This window comes from Tamandua tetradactyla, chromosome 25, assembly GCF_023851605.1.
Source record: "Tamandua tetradactyla isolate mTamTet1 chromosome 25, mTamTet1.pri, whole genome shotgun sequence".
Classification (NCBI taxonomy): domain Eukaryota; kingdom Metazoa; phylum Chordata; class Mammalia; order Pilosa; family Myrmecophagidae; genus Tamandua; species Tamandua tetradactyla.
Genome location: NC_135351.1, coordinates 4,202,351 through 4,224,587, shown reverse-complemented (window position 1 = coordinate 4,224,587; position 22,237 = coordinate 4,202,351). Strand labels below are relative to the sequence as shown.

The 22,237-nt window shown below is 40.7% G+C and overlaps 1 pseudogene; it reads left to right on the top strand.

The window, feature by feature from the left end:
- Positions 1-16,015, top strand: part of LOC143668752 (thioredoxin-like protein 1 pseudogene) — a 43,016-nt pseudogene extending 27,001 nt beyond the window's left edge.
- Positions 16,016-22,237: the final 6,222 nt, after the last annotated feature.

Genomic DNA, 22,237 nt, shown 5'->3' with positions numbered 1-22,237 from the left:
CATTGGCTAGGTCATGCATTTCCAAATACCTGGGTCTCACGTTGGCTCTGTTGGCTCTGTCGCTTCTGAACTCCAAGTGTCTGCGTCTAGGTTTTCTCAAAATGTTTCCCCTTTTAAAGGACTCTAGTAAACTATCATGACCCACTTTGAATGGGTGGAGTCTAATCTCCATATGATCTAAAGGCAATACCCACAACTGGGTGTGTCACATCTCCACGGTAAAAATCCAATCAAAGTTTCCCACCCTAAACAACAGATCTAGCTCCACAAGATTAGATCAGGATTAAAACATGGCCTAATGGTTTCAAACCAGCACAATAATGAAATTTGCATTTCATATAATTTTTATGTGTCACAAAATATTATCCTTCTGATTTTCTTCCAAACACTTGAAGACATAAAAAGCTTTCTTAGATTGCTGGCCAAACCAAAAGAGGCAGTGGGCCAAGTTTGACCCACAGGCCATGGCTGACCCACTCCTAATTTAGAGTTTGGACTGGACTGGATTCCTGGATCTTCCATAACTAGTTGGACAAGTCACTTAATCTGCATGCCTCCACATCTTCAAATCCAAAATGGGGTCAGTCATGTTCACTTTCTCCCAGGGTTGCTGTAAACATTGGATGGGTTCACAGGTATAAAGCACTTAGCTCAACCCTATGATGATAATTTATATGATTTCCATTTCTGTGCATAACTTACTTTCTTATTGTAGGATGTCTGCATCATTAGAGGCACAGCCCTCTGGCACAGGGACTTTTTGTAAAGCCACTCTGAGACCCCATTGGTCTCGTTTCTCAGGCTCCATGAATCCACATCACATTCAGCCACGACACCAGCAGCATGGCCGTCCAACAGTGAGTTGCCGTTGCTGCATTTTTGCTCTCACTCAGGAAGAGAATTCCCAGGACTCCAGCAGTGGGGCAGCTTACGGTAGGTGGGAGGAATTCTCCTTGTGCCCTCCACTGCTTTTCCAGGCCATCACTTTGCTGTTTGCTTTGGGGCTCTGGGGATACTCAATAGCTCCACTTTAACAATTTATGAAGTCTGGCAGCCCTTTATTTATAGCTTGGCCTGGAACATGCCAAAAGTAATGTTTTAAATAACATTAGGATAGGGTGCCCATGTGTGTGAGAGGGGGGAGAGAGAGCCTCTTGCCAGTGAGAAGCTGACAAGAGCAGGAAATTGGCCATTACTGTGCTAGAGAGCCAATGCCCCTCCTTAAAACAGCCCTGGCCATTTTAAGAGGGAAGCTGAGGCAGGTACAAATTTCCACATGAGTGTGGCTGTGTTGGTTTGAAGCTGTTATGTACCTCAGAAAAGGCCATGTTCTTTGAATCTACTCCTGTGGGTGCAGACCTATTGTAGGTAGGACTTTTGATTAGGTTATTTAACTGAAATGCGACCCATCCCATTCAAAACAGTCCTTTATAAGTATAGAAGACAGAAAAAGGCAAGAGCTTAGAGAGAAAAGTCCCAGAGAAGCTAAGTGGAACCCACAGGACACCAAGAGGAAGCCCCTGGAACCAGAAGTGGAAAGCAACAGAACCTGGGAGAGATGGACCACCAGATGCCAGCCATGTGCCTTCCCACGTGACAGAGGTGTCCCAGATGCCAGCAGCTTGTCTTCAGAGTCCAGGTATCATCCTGTGGATTCCTTAATCTGGACATCTTCATGGCTTAAGGATTGTAAACAGTAAATTTATGAATCCCATTGTAAAAGCCAAGCCGCTTCTGATATATTACATTCTGGCAGCTTTAGCAAATGGAAACAATGGCTCAGCAGGGCTTCTGCAGGGCTGCATCTTGGACACACTTGAACACACTTATGCCCATAACTGAACATGTGAGATTCTCACACCTGCGTGTGTTCTGGGCATATCCTGCTTCCACTGCTGGGTCCTACCAAAGCCTGGGAAGCCTGTCCCACACTTCCCATCATCTGTGAAGTGTGAGCTTTTCCTCTGCCCTACTCTAAAGCTTCATGTAAAGACTAAAACTACATGGAGTTTGTACTCCAGGCAGTGCTATAATGCCAATGCACACAGCCACCATTAGACAGGTATTGCTTCATGTATTAGATAAAACTTTCTGGCTGTCCATGATATCAGATATTGAAACATGCTCCAAGACATTAAGTATTTATTAATGTAAGAGGCAGAGAGACAGAACAAAATGTTCTTTCTAGTTCAGCACTTTTCTATTTCCCTGAATACAAATTAGAATCAATGCTAAAGGCAAAATTCAAATGCCCACATTATATTGAGATATCATCTCATTTCTTCATCATAACAACTTCAAGAGGTAAGTAATATTCTTCACATTTGAAAACCAAGGCTCAGTAAGGCTGAATAACTTGGATAACTGTGCAGCCCAGGCAGAGGGAGAGACTAAAAGGTTAGTCTCTTTTGTACTTGTCAGGACATTAGCCAAGGGTAATTCTCTGGTGCATTGTCTCCTGGCAAAGCAAAGGACTCCAAACCAGAGAAATATGCCTGAAAAACAATCTAATGAGGGAGAAAATGAGGACAGAGTCCCCGAAAAGAAGGCAGTCCCAAAGCAAGAGAGTCTTACAACCCTGCCAAAACTTAGGCAGGTCACTCGTGAAACCACTACACAGGGTTCATTTTGTCATTTAGGTGGCATTTCTTTTACAAAATAAATTTCCCTTTATTAAGACAAGTTTCCAGAACAATGCTTTCTTTATCTTTCCATTCCCGCTTCTTGTCTCAGTTTCATAGGGCTACCGTAACAAAGTACCAGAGCTGGTTGGCTTAAAATAACAGAAATTTGTTCCCTCACAGTTCTGGGGGCTGGAAGTCTGAAATCAAGGTGTCAGCAGAACTGTGCTTCCCCTGAAACCTGTGAGGAAGAATCTGTTTCATGCTCCTCTCCTGCTTCTAGAGGCTCCCGACTCCTTGGTGTACCTCCGCTTGCAGCTGCAGTACTTTAATCTCTGCCTTCTTCATCACATGGCATTCTCTCTGTGCCTGTATATAAATTTTCCCCTTCTTATAAGGATATCAGTCATATTGGATTAGGGCCCACCCCAGTTCAGGATGATGTCATCTTAACTAATTACTTCTGCAAAGAGCCTATTTCCAAATGAGATCACATTCATGGAATTGGGGGTTGGGAATTCAACATACCTTTTTGGGGTTCATAATTCAAGCTGTCACACTTGTTAAGACCCTTGATGACATTTTCATCCACAGAGATAACTAGCTGGGTTGAAATCTCTAAGTATTTCATCATGCAAGTACCTAAGAAACGGCTCTGTCTATTCTAACTGGAATTCTCAGAGACAAATGCTCTAAACACACATATTATTTTCCTGCCCTCTCTTCCTCTTCCATCCCAGACTGGTCTCAGTTTTCACTCTAGATTGATTCTGACTTCTTTTTGAGCCAAGGTCAAAGCTGAGCTGTCTCTAGTGCCAGCTAGACCCAATAGATGATGAAGGTGTTTGCAGGGGCTGTCCATGGAATATTATCTTGGTTGGTGTTTTGGTTTGCCAAAGCTGCCAGAATGCAAGATACATGAAATGGGTTGGCTTTTAACAAAGGGAATTTTTTAACTTACAGCTTAGGATTCTGAGGCCATGAAAATATCCAACTCAAGGCATCAACAGGATGATACCTTCTCTGAAGACAGGCTACTGGCTGTCCGGGACACCTCTGTCACATGGGAAGGCACATGGCTATCATCTGCTGGTCTTTCAATCCTGGTTTCAGTGACTTCCTATGGTAGTTTTGTATGTCCTCTCCTAGCTTCTCTGGGACTTTCTCTGTAAGCTTCTCTTAATTTCATCTCTTTGCTTCTGTGCCTCTTTCTGTCTTTTAAACTCTTATAGAGGGCTTCAGTAAGATGATTAAGATCCACCATGGGACAGGCCTCAACTGAAATAACCTAATCAGAACGTTCCACCTACAAAAAATCTATACCCACAAGGATGGATTAAAAGATCATGGCCTTTTCTGGGGTACATACAGCTTCAAACTACCACATTTGGATTCATTTGAAGTTGTCCCTGCAGGATTTTTAAACGAACACATGGCCAAATATTGAAATCTTCAGTAAAAGCTGATGCAGAAATCAAAGTGGGAGCAATTGACCAACATTTCTCAAAGACTAGACCAGACCACGAGCCCCTGAAACATGATGGTCAGTCTGGGATGAAGTAAGTTTATCCTTACTTTTCTTCCTTCAGAAGAAGAAAATGCTGGGAGAATCCTGTCTGATATTTAAGTGGTGTATCTATTAACTCATCATCCAAACTCTTATCTTTCTGTACTCTATACTCTGCCTTTCAAACTCTAGAATCTGATATTCAATTCTATCCTAAACATAGGGACAATTCCATGCTTACGCTGTACTTCCCCAGCCCATCTTTCTTCTCTTTAGACCATTTCTATGAGCCTGGGTTAATGCTTCCAGCCTCTTAAGTGAGTATTAGGGGGAACACTCCAAATGTGCAAGTGAAAAGCACACGATTTCCACCAAGGCTTTTTTCATATTATAGGTAGTATGAAGAGTTCTTCCTTGTGAAAGGGTTGACCTGAATGCCAACTATCAGTCCTGGTTCTCCTCTCACTGACCCCATGCACTCACTGCTGATTCAACTCTACCAACTTTCCTTATATATTTTACTTCAAAGTTTTTCTAAAAGGTTGGGAGTAATTTTTTTTCCTTGAGCATTTTCCTCACAGCTCTGAGAGGGAGGGAGGAAGAGAAAGATGCAGGATTGGCCCTGCTAGTGAAGGGATGATAGATAGCGCCCCTTCCTGTGTGCACAGAGGATGCTGCCTGTGCCTGTTTCTGTCCAGTTAGCAAAACAGGAGGAGCTGCCAAGACAAACAGCAAGAGGTATGAACGTTAACAGCTAGCAATCACTGCGGTGTGAAGCAGTTCCATGAAACGAGACATCAAGGATGCTGTTTGGAATAGCTTGAATGTCGAACATTCTTTCACAGTGCAAGGATAGCAGTGTGGGAAACATCAGCTAGCCAGGCATGCATGAGCCTAGGGACTCAACCATCACGTCAGTGGCTGGGGACAGCGGGGAGGGAAAAGGACTTCTGATGCACTGGGGCACTCCACACTGGAGGTCCGGAGCAGTGCCCCCCAGTACCCGTCCAATGCCAACTCCCTCTCCCCCCTTCCCCCTCCCCATTCAAACATAATGAGGCTATTAATAGGTCATATCAAAAGAACCCTTGTAGTTCATAATCATTTTCATCTGGCTTTGGGAAAAGCCACCATGAAATGTTGTATGGTGATTACGTGGGTCGGTGAAGCGGGTTTATGTCCACTCATTTTCAGAACGTTGTAGAGACGGGCGGATTAGGGCAGAGGATAGTTTATGATCTTTAATGCATGTGCTGACATCAAGGATCAGGAAATGATTTATTTTATGCTTGGGCCATCACTGAATGCTGAAAACCAGCCATTACAAGCCAGATGACAACTGGAATGCTGTAATAACTTGAAGGAATATTTATTTGGTTTTTAAGTTTGGGGATGAATCTGGTGTTCAGAAAGTGAGGACTGCTAAGGAAGTCAGACTGTGTCATTACTGCATCCAAACCATTATACATTTGCTAGCCAATTATGTAATCCTAGATGGAGAACATAACCAGAAAGTAGGATAAGCCCCAAGACATGAAGGCTCATTATTATAGTCCTCACCACCGTAACTTCACTTGTGGTTACTACACACCCTAAATATTATTAATGGGTCAAAAGAATCCAATACTTGTAAAGTCTGGTCAGTATCATTAAGTCCATGACCGAACATAACAAATTCTGAATAAACACTGCTGAACATGCACAGATCAGAAGTGAACAGCTTGATGAACTTCCAAAAAGTGAACAAGCCTATGTAGCCAACACCCAGGTCAAGAGAGAAAACTTTACCAGCATCCTAAAAGCACCTGGTGCATGTTGTCACCTCTTTTCAATGGCTGCCATTTTGCTTACTTCTAAAGTTATGACTCAGTTTTGTCTGATGTTGGATTTTTGAATAAAGAGAATCATATAGTTTGTAATGTTTGTGTCTTGTTTCTTTTGCTTTACATTATGTTTGTGAGAGTCATCTGTGTTACAGCATATGTTCATGCTCATAGCTGTATAATATTCCATTTTATGTGTAATCACTATGTACTTACTCATTCTACTCTTGAAGAACATTGAGTTTTTACAGTTTGGGGCTATTAAAAATAATGCTACCATGAACATACTTGAATGAGTCTTTTGTTGAATATATTGTATGCATTTCTGAGATATATATGTGTATATAGTTATATGATATATATTAGACACATAATTGTTGACTCTTGGGTTATAACTTCTGCTCAACTTTAAGAGACACTGCCAAATAGTTTTCCTAAGTGGTCAAACTAATTTTCACTCTAGACAGGGTTATCTTTTTAATCACTTTCTAAGTATATGCAATATGCTGAACCTCTCCTATCGGGATTCTGGGTCAACAAAGTGGTTTAAGACCCTGGTGGAAAGGTTTTTTCCCAAGACCGCAGGCTGACTGGCAAAAAAATCTTTAACAGAGTTTGCATTGACATGCAAATAACCAGGGTCTGGGCCCCAGTCATATGTGCCATCTTGTATCCTCCCCATCCCCTGCCACCACTGTTCACGGCAGAGAGGAGGATGGGAAACAAAGCATATGACAAGATTATAGCATAGATCCTCAGTGAATCTGGGAAAGCTCAAAGAAGCAAGGATAAAGTTAATCCTAAAACTGTTTGATAACTCAGTGCTAGGCAATGTAAGAGGGCCTGTCAGAACTGCGGTTTGTCCTAACGTGCCCTGAAGTGGTGTGAGAATGCAGAGGTGTCCGTGCTGCCAGGGCGAGGATGAGGTAAAAAAAACTCCCCAACTCTGCTAAGCAGAGGATGCTAAATAATGCATTTTCTCCATATCAACCAGACCCAGAAGAAAAATGTCTCTTACTTGGCATTATCTGCCACAAAGGAAAATAGAGATACAGGCATCTTATCAGAATGAATAGAGAGGGAAAGACTGAAAAGTATCTATCAACTGATAAATGTGGTAGTACCCCATCATTACCAATTTAAGATGCATTACATGCTACCGTAAACCTCTCTCATTAGCATTTTTTCTCACTAGTTTCATTTTTGAATACAGATAGCTTAATAGGAACTACTAATGGGTTATTTCTAGCTCTAACCCCCTACATGATTTTTTTTCCCATGATACCATAAGATTCAGTATGAATTTTCATCCTTCATAGACATTCAGGAGCATAATTCTCGCTCTTGTGGAAAGAATCCAGATTTGTGTATAGTGAGCCTTGGATTGGAAAGCAAGAATGTGAGTTAGGAATGGAGAAGAGATTCTTGACCTTTGTATCATGCACAGAGCTCTTTTGTCATAACTTAGGAGATGGGAGAACTGAGGGAGGAGGCTCTGAGGACAACTTCCAGTAACGTTAGCCAAGGCTTTATAGCACACCGAACGAGCTGAGTAGGGAGTGCCGAGAAAAAGTGAGTTTCAGAAAAGGGGAAAATGCAAGAAGAAACAGGGATTCCCTATATTTAAGGAGCTCATCAACGCTTACCAGACCACCCACCTTTCAGGAAAATTTCCCACACTTTGGAATGGGAGTTTTGTGAAAATATGCACACACACCTATAAACAGAAACTGTGTAAGACTGTTGGTTTTGAGTTGTGATGCACATTATATAGTTTGTGCATTTTGTCTATAAATCTCTCTCTTGTTTTGAGAATGCCTACAACAGATCACACCTTGCACAGTTACAAGGCATACTATGGACTAGGAGTGAGGGAAAGATCATCCTATCGCCTAAAGGAAGCAAGCCATGGTGGAAGGGCTAGCTAACATATACCACACTTGCCATCACTCACCTCTAATTCCTGCGTCGGCGTTATATAGCAAGGCCTAATATGGTTAATGGTGATGCAAACGTGACTTCCAATTCGATGGCTATTGAATAATAATCCAATAAAGAGAAGATTGGGGAGTCTCAATTTATCATTTCTGTTTCTGCTTTCTAAAAAGGCAACCCAGATCACTCAGCCCAAAATACGTGCATTACTGAGGTGCTCAGAAATGCCCACCTTCACTTTACAATTTTGAATTAGCTATTTAATAATTTTCAATGCATGATTTTAAAAGTTGAAGAAAATCCAAAAGCAAACAACTCTATGACATAACAACTACCACTAATGATCAGATTCAAGTCCCAGCTTAATTCAGGGCAAGGTATGTTTTCATTAAAATGGTTCTTTTAAATGTAGAAACAGAAAAACGGTGGTTAGATAAGGCACAACGTTTAAGAAGTAGGACCTGGCTGCCTTCTAAACACACACAAAAAAGGGGGCTTTTAGGGGTGGGAGTTGTTTCTGTAGGAAGTGCCTCCTTTAAAGCACATGTAAGAGAACTGTAATATTTTCTGTTTCAGAAACAGCTTTTGCTAAGAGAAGGTGCCACCCTGAATCAAACTAAAACCAACTAGCTCTGCTGACTCTTGTTCTGACTTTATGAGGTTCGGATCTCTTCATCTTGGGGGGTTTTCTCAGCTTCCTGCGGATGCAGGCTAAGCGCATGCTGAAGTACAGAACAGCATCACAGAAACGAGATGGGGATTGAACAGGACATTTAAATTACACTGAAAAGACCATCCGTTTTCCACCAATATTGTAGTAGAGCTGCATCTCATCCACAGCTTAAGTTCCTAAAATCGTCCCCAAAGAGGAAAACAGAATCTGGCTTTGAGAGATCCTCAGAAAGAGCCACAGCGGATGTACCTTCAGTAATCGCTTCGCTATTGGAGGAGGTGACTATTTCCTTGTTGACTCTAAATGAAGACATTGGTTTAGAGACCAGGCTGCTCAGGAAACGTTTCTCCTTAAAGCTCTGTTTTCCCACACGTGAACGAGCGCTAATCCGGCGCGCGCGCGTCGAGAAGGTCCACCTGGGTTCACTCGGGCGCACGCTCATGAGCAGGTGGCAATCCACAGCAGTTAATAGTGGGTCTTTTTGACGAACTCATCATGAGGAATTTCCAAGAATGCAATGCAATTGTGACACAGTCCCTTAGTCAAGCAGGTGTTCACATCTGAGTGATAAGACACACACGCATTCGTGCCACTTCCATCTGTGTAAACTGGGTCTGTGCGTGTGGCCGAAACCAGTGCACTTATTTATGGTTATCAGTTTAATAAGCTTCCGAGTGGCTGAAACATATCGAGAACTGAAACTAATGGACTTAGATATCTGAGTCATTGTTTTGTGGAGGATCTAAATCTGCGGGCTATAATCTATCAGCTTTTTAAGATATGCTGTATCAAAGATTCTGTTACCTCAAGTTGGAGCTAAGGAAGAACTAAATGAGTGTCATCAACCTAAAATAATAGAACTAATAAAGTGTTATAATCAGTATATATATTGATTATTGTTACTGGATACTAGACTAAAAAATAAGTTCAAATATCAATTCTTAAAATCTTATTTCATACATCAAATAAATAACAACAAATAAATTATCATGGATGGAGGAAATCCATCAGAAATTTCTAGCAAATAAAAAAATAAAACTTTAAAGAATAGAAGGCATAAGGCGGTGTGACAGTGGCTCAGCAGGCAGAGTTCTTGCCTGCCATGCCGGAGACCCAGGTTAGATTCCTGGTACCTGCCCCATGCAAAAAAAAAAAAAAGGAATAGAAGACATAGTCATGGCTACAGGGCTATTTATTATTAAATACTGTTGTCTTAAAACAAACCGTTAAGTAAAGGATGAACTTAAATTCCCCCACATAAATAGATGGAAAGCTTTGGCGAGCCTCATGATCTTTACAGAATTCCCTGTCCTCAAATAGGCATGGAGGAAGCAAACATTTAAGTGGGCATTTCTTGATCAATTTTAACCATCCTTGTTTCCTTTCTCCCAGCCAAGCTTTCCCCTCATCCCTTTCTTTACTGGGGAATACAGCCATACAAATCTCATCAGAATCAACAGGAGCTGCCTCAAAACCCAGTTAAAAAGCGTGTGGGGTCTAACTGAGCAATATGGACAGAAAACACACACACATACACAAAAACTCTACTGTGAATGTACAATATTGAAGTTTTCTTCTGGAGGGAGAAAAAGAATGCCTGTCTACCAAAAATGTCCCCTACTTGCCTCCTCCACGTAGGGAAAGAGCTAAAGACAGCCAGGCTCAAGGGTTTGCGGCCTGAAGACCAGCTCCCCTGTGGCCTCTGAGGCTGAAGCATTGAGGGCTGGGTTTACTTATTCCTCGTCTAATAAGTGAGGAAATGAAATGTCTCAGTTTGCCAGAGGTGCTATGACAAATACCACACAGTGGGTTGGCTTAAACAGCAAGTACTTATAAGCTCATTGTTTCAGAGGTTAAAAGTCCAAAATCGTGGCATTGCTGAGACCAGGCTTTGTTCCCTAAGACTGTAGCATTCTCTCTTGGCTTGCCATAGTCCTTGGGGTTCCTTGGTTTACAGTTCTGTCTCCCTCCCCTCATACTGATCTCTCTCTGCTTGTAACTGCTCTTCTGGTTTCCACTGATGCCCAGATTCTTCTTGTGATCTTCTCTATGTCAGAATTCCTTCTGCTTACAAAGGACTCCAGCAGTAAGGATGAAGGGCCCCCCTTGATTCAGCGAGGCCACACCTTAGCTAAAAGTAACAACAAAAGGTCCTATTTATGATGGGTTCATGCCCACAAGAATGTGGATTAACGTTTTAAAATGTCTCTTGACTGTGTACATAATTCTGATCTACCACCAATGTGTTTTCCTGGGAGTAGACCACTTGGGGGCAAATCTGATCATCATTAAAATAGAGTGATACAAGCATTCTTAGCTTGTCACAGAGATGCAACCCGCTGCTTGCACTCCAACCTGAACTGAACAATCCCCAAGCACACTCATGCACTCCCAGACGCAGTTACTCAGCTTCTTCATTGGGGTATAGTGCTGTTTATGAAGCTCACTCATCTCATGGCATTTCTCTGTGCCAATGTTTCGGGCATTTGGGGCAGAGGAAGTTGAAATGAAGTGACTGTTGAACACCAAGGGCTAATTTCTGAGCGAAAGCAAGAATGATGGGGGTGAGACTTCTGTCAGCCACCCACGCACAGTTCTGCTGTTACAGCTGAAAGCTGTGACCGCAGCACTTTCCATTTCTGTTCTGCCAGCTGAGCAGAGCTGTGTATGTGCATTTGTGTGTGGACAGATGGCCACAGGAGACCGGGTACGACCTCCTGAGCTTGAGTTCAGTCTCCTGAGGGGAGGGCTCACCCAGCCACCACTGTAACAGTAAGTTCCACCCCCATGGCAGGCAGAGGTGCAAGGAAAGAAGGAAAAGCTTAGAGAAGAAATGCTGAAATAGTCCCCTTAAGGGACACGTGTTTTTTTTCTTCTTTTGTTTGCATCCCTTGGTTTCCTACTTTTACCCCAAACCAGAAGAAGGGACAAAAGATACTAAAGGAAATGGTACATTCTTGTCATATTTCCCAACCATTCAGAATGAGAAATCTTGTGGGAAAGCCACTTCTCAGGAGATTTCTACTCCTGTTTCTCAACTGCAGTGGTCTGGAGTTTTTGCCTAAATTTTAGATAAAGTCTTAATTCCTGTTGCTTGGCTTCTCGAATTTCAAGTTCTTCCCAGGTTCACATCAATCATTTCAGAAGTCGAGCAAAACATTTCACATAACATTTGTTGGTTTTTAACATATCTTCGGGCTGAATTTATAAATCTTCTATGCCTTTGAGGCAAAACACATATCTCCTGACAAAGGCCTCTCTCTCTCTCTCTCTCTCTCTCTCTCTCTCTCTCTCTCTCTCTCTCTCTCTCTCTCTCTCTCTCTCTCTCTGTCTGTCTAATGTAATCTGAAACCTCGTTACCCCACCATTGCAATCCAGACTCCAATACTGAGCTCCTAAACGAAGTGGGTTCTAAACAAAGTGTATGAGGAAACCACAGAAATGAAGACAATTAGAGTAAATAAGATCCAGTGATCAAATATAGCTAATTTGTATCCATAATATTTGGGAATTAGACAGTCTGCTTCAATTTGAAAGATAATTTCCAGACCACGCTGTTTTTTTTCCAGGGAGACTGCCTTTTGCTTTTAATTATTGAACCTTAAGAATTCTTGCTGTAAGTTGGGGTTAGCTTATAATTCTTGAGGAAGAAAGAAATCCAGCCCATAAATCCTTCTGTATTCTATCACTTCCAATAATAGGCTTCTGTGGCTCAATTCCCCATCAATTAAGTGTGTTTTTCAGAGGGAATGGGTTAAGGAGGAAGAGGAATTGAAGAAACTAATCTTACAGTAAGCAGAGCTGCAAATAGCACTGGAATGAATGGAAACGCCTTGGCAAAGACCCTTGACGGAATAAAATGTATAAGAAATGTTTTGAAAATAGAATATGTGGTGAGTAAAAAGTGAACTCCAAATAGCAAGACTTCATCTTTCTATTACAGAAGATTTGGGGCATTGCTAAAAGCAAACACTACTTGAAAGTTTGAAAACATCATCCATATTTTAAGAAATGCATTCTTGAGGCTCCAGTTTATTATTACTTGTTGATCTTTGCGGTAGGGGGTAGAACAGACCCTCAGTCCCACTCAGGTATACAAGAGTGCAGGGGGGATCCCTACTGGCAGGCCATCATTTCTTCTCTCACTTGGGGCTGCAGCAGGAGTGATAACAGGTGCTCAGGCTTCTTTCTTTGCCCCAGACTCTGGGTAAAGGAGGTGCTCCAGCCATAGCCCCCCTCTCCTCCCTGGACTGCATCACACACTGACACACCCTCTAAGGATGTACCATCTCTGAGCCAGGGCTGGGCATTTCAGCCAAAGGTACCAAAGAACTTGGGACTCATCTTCTTAAAAGAATCAGGTTATATTTCCTACAAACCAACCAAAAAATACATAAATAAAAGAATAATGAATACAAAAAATGAGCACCCCAAATTTTTAAAATACTTTATGTCAAAATGGCAATGTAAAAATATATATGTATACCTATATGTATACACAAAAGCTTAGCATTGGAAAATGGTCACCCTCATAGATTGTTGTGGGAATGTTAATAAGAACAACTTTTGTGGAAGTCTATTTGGCGAAAGTCTTTTGAGCCTTAAAAATGTGCATACCCTGTGCACATTAGAAATTCTGCTTTGAGGAATCTGGCCTAGGGGGGAAAAATTAAAATTTAGTAAAAGTATTTTCCTAGAATTATTTGCAATTGCAAAAAACGGTGCAGGGTGGGGGTCGAAAATGACAACAATTTAATGTCCAATGATAGATGACCTGCTAATTAAATAATGGAACATGGGGCTATCCTGGCATTACAAGTGATTATGTAAAGGGCATGTATGAAAACCCCACAGCTAACATCCTACTTAATGGAACAGATTGAAAGCTTTCCTCCTAAGATCAGGAACAAGACAATGATGTTACTGTCACCACTGTTATTCAACATTGCGCTACAAGTTCTTGCCAGAGTAATTAGGCAAGAAAAAGTAATAAAAGGAATCTGAATTGGAAAGGAAGAAGTAAAACTTTCCCTATCTGCAAATGACATGAGTCTTGTGATGATTAGGTTTGTGCGTCAACTTGGCCAGATGTTGGTGCCCAGTTGTCTGGCCAAGCAAGCAGTCGCCTATCTGTTGCTGTGAGGACATTTCATACACTTAAATCATGAGCACCTTGATTGCATCCACAGCTGATTACATCTGCAGTCAGCTAAGGGGAGTGTTTTCTGCAATGAGCGATGCCTAATCTAATCATCAGAGTGCTTTTAAGGAGAATTCAGAACAGAGATGCTCTCGCTCTCCACTTCAGCCAGCCAGCATCTCCTGGGGAGTTTGTTAAGAACCTTCATCAAAGCTGCCAGCTTACAGCCTGCCCTACAGATTTTGTACTGTTCCATCCCCATGGTTGTGTGAGACAGTTTTATAAATCTCATATTTACAGATATCTCTTATTGGATCTGTTTCCCTGAGAACCCTAACCAATACAAGCCTTTATACAGAAAATCCTGAAACATCCACAACAAAATTCTCAGAGCTAGTAAATGAACTCAGCAAAGTGGTGGAGTACAAGATTAACACCCTAAAATCAGTAGTGTTTTTGTACATAAGCAACAAACAATCAAAAGATGAAGTCAAGAAAAAAATTCCATTTACAATAGCAACTAAGAATCAAATATCTATGAATAAATCAAACTAAGGATGTAAAAGACTTATACACAGAAAACTACAAAACATTGCTAAAAGAAATCAAAGAAGACCTAAATGAAAAGAGGGATGTTCTGTGCTCACGGATTGGATTTTGAGATGTCAATCCTATGCAAAGCGATTTATAGATTCAGTGGAACCCCAATAAAAATTCCAACAGCCTAGTTTGCAGAAATGGAAAAGCCAATCATCAAATTTATACAAAAGGGTAAGGAGCCCAAAATAGCTAAAGCCATCTGGGAGAAGAAGAATGAAGTTGAAGGACTACACTTCTCAATCTTACAAATTATTAGAAAGCAGCATTTATTAAAATAGCATGGTATGGCACAAACACATACATATAGACCAATGGAATTAAATTGAGAGCTCAGAGATCTACCCTCACATTTATGGCCAATTAATTTTTGACAAAGGGACAAAGACTACTCAATTTGTAAAGAAGAGTCTCTGACAAATGGTGCTGGGAAAATTGGATCTTCATTTGTGAAAAAAAAAAAAAAAAGGACCCCTCCCTCATACCTTACACAAAAATCAACTCAAAATGGATCAAAGACCTAAATATAAGAGCCAGAACTATCAAACTTCTAGAAGAAAACATAGGGACCTTGTCATAGGCAATGGTCTCTTAAACTTGATACCCAAAGCACAAACAACAAAACAAAAAATAGAGAAATGAGACCTTATCAAAATTTAAAACTTTTATGCCTCGAAGAACTTTATTACAAAAGTAAAATGACAACCTACACAATAGGGGGAAATATTGGAAACCACTTATCTGATAAAGGTTTAGTGTTCAGAATGTATAAAGAAGTCCTTCAACTTAACAATAAAAAGACAAAGAACACATTTTTAAAAATAGACAAAAGACTTATTTCCAAGCTGGTGGTGTCGCCGTCCCCTGCTGAGCTCTCCCAGTGAGTGGCCTGAAGTGAAGCCAGTCAGGAGTGACCCCGCTTTCCAGCCAGGGTTGAGCCGTGAGGGCTCTAGACTCACCGTGGTCAAGTTCACCATGAGAGGGTGTGAACCACGTTTAAGGGTTGCTCCAGTATTCAGCTCTGTGAGTAATAAATATCTGCAGGCAATTTTCCTGGAGGTAGACGTACATCAGTGTCAGGGAACGGTTGCCACCAACAAGAACCAGCAACGCCTACATTTCTATTTTTTCAAAACGAAGTGAGACTCGATCAATATCAAAGAGCAGATGTTGTGGAATTAAACAGCACCTAGAAAATGACCCTGGAAGCAATGAGGACACAGATATTTCAAAAGGCTAAATGGATTTAATGCCTTTTATTAACAAAGCTGGCTGTGTGTGTCTTAATGAGAGTGATGACATGTCTTCGACAGCTGTTTACCAAAAGACATGACCTTCTAGGAATCTGACTGTGATGAATAACTACTGACTACTTGGGCATTCAGTCAACCTGTTACGCTTAATTCCATGAAATTTCAAGGACCAGAAAATAGTCAGGGACCTAAATACGTAAAAACTTTTATCAACCTCACCCAATCTATGGATTTTGAAGAGGCAGAAAGAAGTGAACCAATTCAAGCTCTGAAACTAACAGAAGATGGCATTGTTCCACTTTGCTAGGTTTCAGAATGTTAACAGTGTGACTCTATTTATACATAGTCCAATCAAGGTGAAGAAGAAATAAGAATTTCATATTTTACTTTTATTGGTACTCCAGTTCAGGCAACAAATTTGAATGACTTCAAACAAGTAGTTGGCAAAAAAGAAGAGAGCCACTAAGGTACAAAAGACACTGGAGGACCCTGTTTGGCATAATCAGATTTATGTTCCTGAATAATTCCTTGATTCTTGCCAGAGACTGTCACCATTTCATTTATTGCCACTATCAATAAATCATTGCTTTTGTTATTAAAAAAACACAATGAGATACCATTTCATACCCATTAGAATGGCTGCTATTAAAAGAAATTGAAAATAGCTAGTATTGGAGAGGATGTGGAGAAACGGAGACCCTCATTCATTGCTAGTGAGAATGTAAAATGGTGTAGCCACTGTGGAAGACAGTTTGGTGGGTTCTCAGAATAATTAGTATAGAACTACCATATGGCCCCAGATTTACTACTAGGCATTTACCCCAAAGAATTGAAAGCACACACGGACTCGAACAGATATTCACACATCAAAGCTCATAGGGCATTATTCACAATTACTAAAAGATGGAAGTAAACCAAGTGTCCTTCGACAGATGAATGGATAAACAAAATGTGATATATAACATGCAATGGAATATTATTCAGCTGTTAAAAAGGAATGGAGTTCTGATACATGACACAGTATGGATAAATCTTGAAGAAACCCTGTTGCGTGAAATAAGCCAGACACAATAGGACAAATATTGAATGATTTCACTGATTTGAAATAGAATAATCAGACTCACAGAGCTGGAATCTTAAATATAGGTTACCAGGGGATGGGGTAGGGAGAAGGAATGGGATGTTAAGACTTAAAATGTACAAGGTTCTTGGACTTCCGGAGAAGATGGCGGCTTAGTAAGACGCGCGGGTCTTAGTTCCTTCTCCAGAACAGCTACTAGGGGAGTAGAAACGATACAGAACAGCTCCCCGAGCCACGACAGAGATCAAGAAGACAGCGTATCCCATTCTGGAACGGCTGACTGGCTGGGAGAACCCGCTCCGGTGAGATTGCCGAGGGGCGCGGGCTTCCCTGGGCCGGGGCGGCAGGCGGCCGGAGTCCCTCCCTCCCTCCTTCCTGGGTCGGCTGGGAGAATTGGACAGGCAATCCCCTCAAGCCGTGGCGGCTGGCACCCGCCCCCGACTCGCGTCCCCATGGACCAGCTGGGAGAATTGGATCAGAGATCCCCAGGCCGTGGAGAACAGTGACCAGGGTCCCTTCCAAACACGTGGCTTCCCGGTCCGGCTGGGAATGGTGCACTCCCCCGGGCCGCAGCGGCTGGCGCCCTCCCGCCACGCTTGGCACCCGGGGCGGGCTAGGAGATTCGGACGGGCGCTCTCCCGGGCTGCAGTGGCCGGCGACCCTCCCCACATTCGGATCCCCAGGCCGGCTGGGAGATTCGGATTGGCACTCTTCCAAGCCGCTTCAGCTGGCGAACCTCCCCCACGGCTAGAGTTTTCCAAAGTTAAAGGACCCACAGCACCTTTTACTGGTGGGACCCGCAGACAAATGAGTGCCACAAGCGCCACCTACTGGGCAGGATAAGAAAAACAGAACCCAGAGATTTCACAGAAAAATCTTTCAACCTGTTGGGTCCAACACCCAGGGAAATCTGACTAAATGCCCAGACGCCAGCAGAAGATAATGGATCATGCTCAGAAAATTGAAAATATGGCCCAGTCAAAGGAACAAACCAATAGTTCAAATGAGATACAGGAGCTGAGACAACTAATGCTGAATATACGAACAGAAATGGAAAACCTCTTCAAAAATGAAATCGATAAATTGAGGGAGAACATGAAGAAGACATGGGCTGAACAAAAAGAAGAAATAGAAAAACTGAAAAAACAAATCACAGAACTTATGGAAGTGAAGGATAAAGTAGAAAAGATGGAAAAAACAATGGATACCTACAACGATAGATTTAAAGAGACAGAAGATAGAATTAGTGATTTGGAGGATGGAACATTTGAATTCCAAAAAGAAACAGAAACTATAAGGAAAAGAATGGAAAAATTTGAACAGGGTATCAGGGAACTCAAGGACAATATGAAGCGCACAAATATACGTGTTGTGGGAGTCCCAGAAGGAGAAGAGAAGGGAAAAGGAGGAGAAAAACTAATGGAAGAAATTATCACTGAAAATTTCCCAACTCTTATGAAAGACCTAAAATTACAGATCCAAGAAGTACAGCACACCCCAAAGAGAATAGATCCAAATAGGCGTTCTCCAAGACACTTACTAGTTAGAATGTCAGAGGTCAAAGAGAAAGAGAGGATCTTGAAAGCAGTGAGAGAGAAGCAATCCATCACATACAAGGGAAACCCAATAAGACTATGTGTAGATTTCTCAGCAGAAACCATGGAGGCTAGAAGACAGTGGGATGATATATTTAAATTACTAAAAGAGAAAAACTGCCAACCAAGACTTCTATATCCAGCAAAATTGTCCTTCAAAAATGAGGGAGAAATTAAAACATTCTCAGACAAAAATTCACTGAGAGAATTTGTGATGAAGAGACCAGCTCTGCAAGAAATACTAAAGGGAGCACTAGAGTCAGAACTGAAAAGACAGAAGAGAGAGGTATGGAGAAGAGTGTAGAAAGAAGGAAAGTCAGATATGATATATATAATACAAAAGGCAAAATGGCAGAGGAAAATATTATCCAAACAATAATAACACTAAATGTTAATGGACTGAATTCCCCAATCAAAAGACATAGACTGGCAGAATGGATTAAAAAATAGGATCCTTCTATATGCTGTCTACAGGAAACACATCTTAGACCCAAAGATAAATATAGGTTGAAAGTGAAAGGTTGGGAAAAGATATTTCATGCAAATAACAACCAGAAAAGAGCAGGAGTGGCTATACTAATATCCAACAAATTAGACTTCAAATGTAAAACAGTTAAAAGAGACAAAGAAGGACACTATATACTAATAAAAGGAACAATTAAACAAGAAGACATAACAATCATAAATATTTACGCACCGAACCAGAATGCCCCAAAATACGTGAGGAATACACTGCAAACACTGAAAAAGGAAATAGACACAAATACCATAATAGTTGGAGACTTCAATTCCCCACTCTCATCAATGGACAGAACATCTAGACAGAGGATCAACAAAGAAATAGAGAATCTGAATATTACTATAAATGAACTAAATTTAATAGACATTTATAGGACATTAAATCCCACAACAGCAGGATACACCTTTTTCTCAAGTGCTCATGGATCATTCTCAAAGATAGACCATATGCTGGGTCACAAAGCAAGTCTTAACAAATTTAAAAAGATTGAAATCATACACAACACTTTCTTGGATCATAAAGGATGAAGTTGGAAATCAATAATAGGCCAAGTGCCAGAAAATTCACAAATACGTGGAGGCTCAACAACACACTCTTAAACAATGAGTGGGTCAAAGAAGAAATTGCAAGAGAAATTAGTAAATACCTCGAGGCAAATGAAAATGAAAACACAACATATCAAAACTTATGAGATGCAGCAAAGGCAGTGTTAAGAGGGAAATTTATTGCCCTAAATGCCTATACCAGAAAAGAAGAAAAGGCAAAAATGCAGGAATTAACTGTTCACTTGGAAGAACTGGAGAAAGAACAGCAAACTAATCCCAAAGCAAGCAAAAGGAAAGAAATAACAAAGATCAGAGCAGAAATAAATGAAATTGAAAACATGAAAACAATAGAGAAAATCAATAAGACCAGAAGTTGGTTCTATGAGAAAATCAATAAGATTGATGGGCCCTTAGCAAGATTGACAAAAAGAAGAAGAGAGAGGATGCAAATAAATAAGATCAGAAATGGAAGAGGAGACATAACTACTGACCTCACAGAAATAAAGGAGGTAATAACAGGATACTATGAACAACTTTATGTTAATAAATACAACAATTTAGATGAAATGGATGGGTTCCTGGAAAGACATGAACAACCAACTTTGACTCAAGAAGAAATAGACGACCTCAACAAACCAATCACAAGTAAAGAAATTGAATCAGTCATTCAAAAGCTTCCTAAAAAGAAAAGTCCAGGACCAGACGGCTTCACACGTGAATTTTATCAAACATTCCAGAAAGAATTAGTACCAACTCTCCTCAAACTCTTCAAAAAAATCGAAGTGGAGGGAAAACTACCTAATTCATTCTATGAAGCCAACATCACCCTCATACCAAAACCAGGCAAAGATATTACAAAAAAAGAAAACTGCAAACCAATCTCTCTAATGAATATAGATGCAAAAATCCTCAGTAAAATTCTAGCAAATCGTATCCAACAACACATTAAAAGAATTATACATCATGACCAAGTAGGATTCATCCCAGGTATGCAAGGATGTTTCAACATAAGAAAATCAATTAACGTAATACACCATATCAACAAATCAAAGCAGAAAAATCACATGATCATCTCAATTGATGCAGAGAAGGCATTTGACAAGATTCAACATCCTTTCCTGTTGAAAACACTTCAAAAGATAGAATACAAGGGAACTTCCTTAAAATGATAGAGGGAATATATGAAAAACCCACAGCTAATATCATCCTCAATGGGGAAAAATTGAAAACTTTCCCCCTAAGATCAGGAACAAGACAAGGATGTCCATTATCACCACTATTATTCAACGTTGTGTTGGAGGTTCTAGCCAGAGCAATTAGACAAGAAAAGAAATACAAGGCATCAAAATTGGAAAGGAAGAAGTAAAACTATCACTGTTTGCAGACGATATGATACTATACGTCGAAAACCCGGAAAAATCCACAACAAAACTACTAGAGCTAATAAATGAGTACAGCAAAGTAGCAGTTTACAAGGTCAACATTCAAAAATCTGTAGCTTTTCTATACACTAGTAATGAACAAGCTGAGGGGGAAATCAAGAAATGAATCCCATTTACAATTGCAACTAAAAGAATAAAATACCTAGGAATAAATTTAACTGAAGAGACAAAAAACATATACAAAGAAAACTACAAAAAACTGTTAAAAGAAATCACAGAAGACCTAAATAGATGGAAGGGTATACCGTGTTCATGGATTGGAAGACTAAATATAGTTAAGATGTCAATCCTACCTAAATTGATTTACAGATTCAATGCAATACCAATCAAAATCCCAATAACTTATTTTTCAGAAATAGAAAAACCAATAAGCAAATTTATCTGGAAGGGCAGGGTGCCCCAAATTGCTAAAAGTATCTTGAGGGAAAAAAACGAAGCTGGAGGTCTCATGCTGCCGGACTTTAAGGCATATTATGAAGCCACAGTGGTCAAAACAGCATGGTATTGGCATAAAGATAGATATATCGACCAATGGAATCAAATAGAGTGCTCAGATATAGACCCTCTCATCTATGGACATTTGATCTTTGATAAGGCAGTCAAGCCAACTCACCTGGGACAGAACAGTCTCTTCAATAAATGGTGCCTAGAGAACTAGATATCCATATGCAAAAGAATGAAAGAAGACCCGTATCTCACACCCTATACAAAAGTTAGCTCAAAATGGATCAAAGATCTAAACATTAGGTCTAAGACCATAAAACAGTTAGAGTAAAATGTAGGGAGATATCTTATGAAACTTACAATTGGAGGCGGTTTTATGGACCTTAAACCTAAAGCAAGAGCACTGAAGAAGGAAATAAATAAATGGGAGCTCCTCAAAATTAAACACTTTTGTGCATCAAAGAACTTCATCAAGAAAGTAGAAAGACAGCCTACACAATGGGAGACAATATTTGGAAATGACATATCAGATAAAGGTCTAGTATCCAGAATTTATAAAGAGATTGTCCAACTCAACAACAAAAAGACAGCCAACCCAATTACAAAATGGGAAAAAGACTTGAACAGACACCTCTCAGAAGAGGAAATACAAATGGCCAAAAGGCACATGAAGAGATGCTCAATGTCCCTGGCCATTAGAGAAATGCAAATCAAAACCACAATGAGATATCATCTCACACCCACCAGAATGGCCATTATCAACATAACAGAAAATGACAAGTGCTGGAGAGGATGTGGAGAAAGAGGCACACTTATCCACTGTTGGTGGGAATGTCAAATGGTGCAACCACTGTGGAAGGCAGTTTGGCGGTTCCTCAAAAAGCTGAATATAGAATTGCCATACGACCCAGCAATACCATTGCTGGGTATCTACTCAAAGGACTTAAGGGCAAAGACACAAACGGACATTTGCACACCAATGTTTATAGCAGCATTATTTATAATTGCAAAGAGATGGAAACAGCCAAAATGTCCATCAACAGACGAGTGGCTAAACAAAC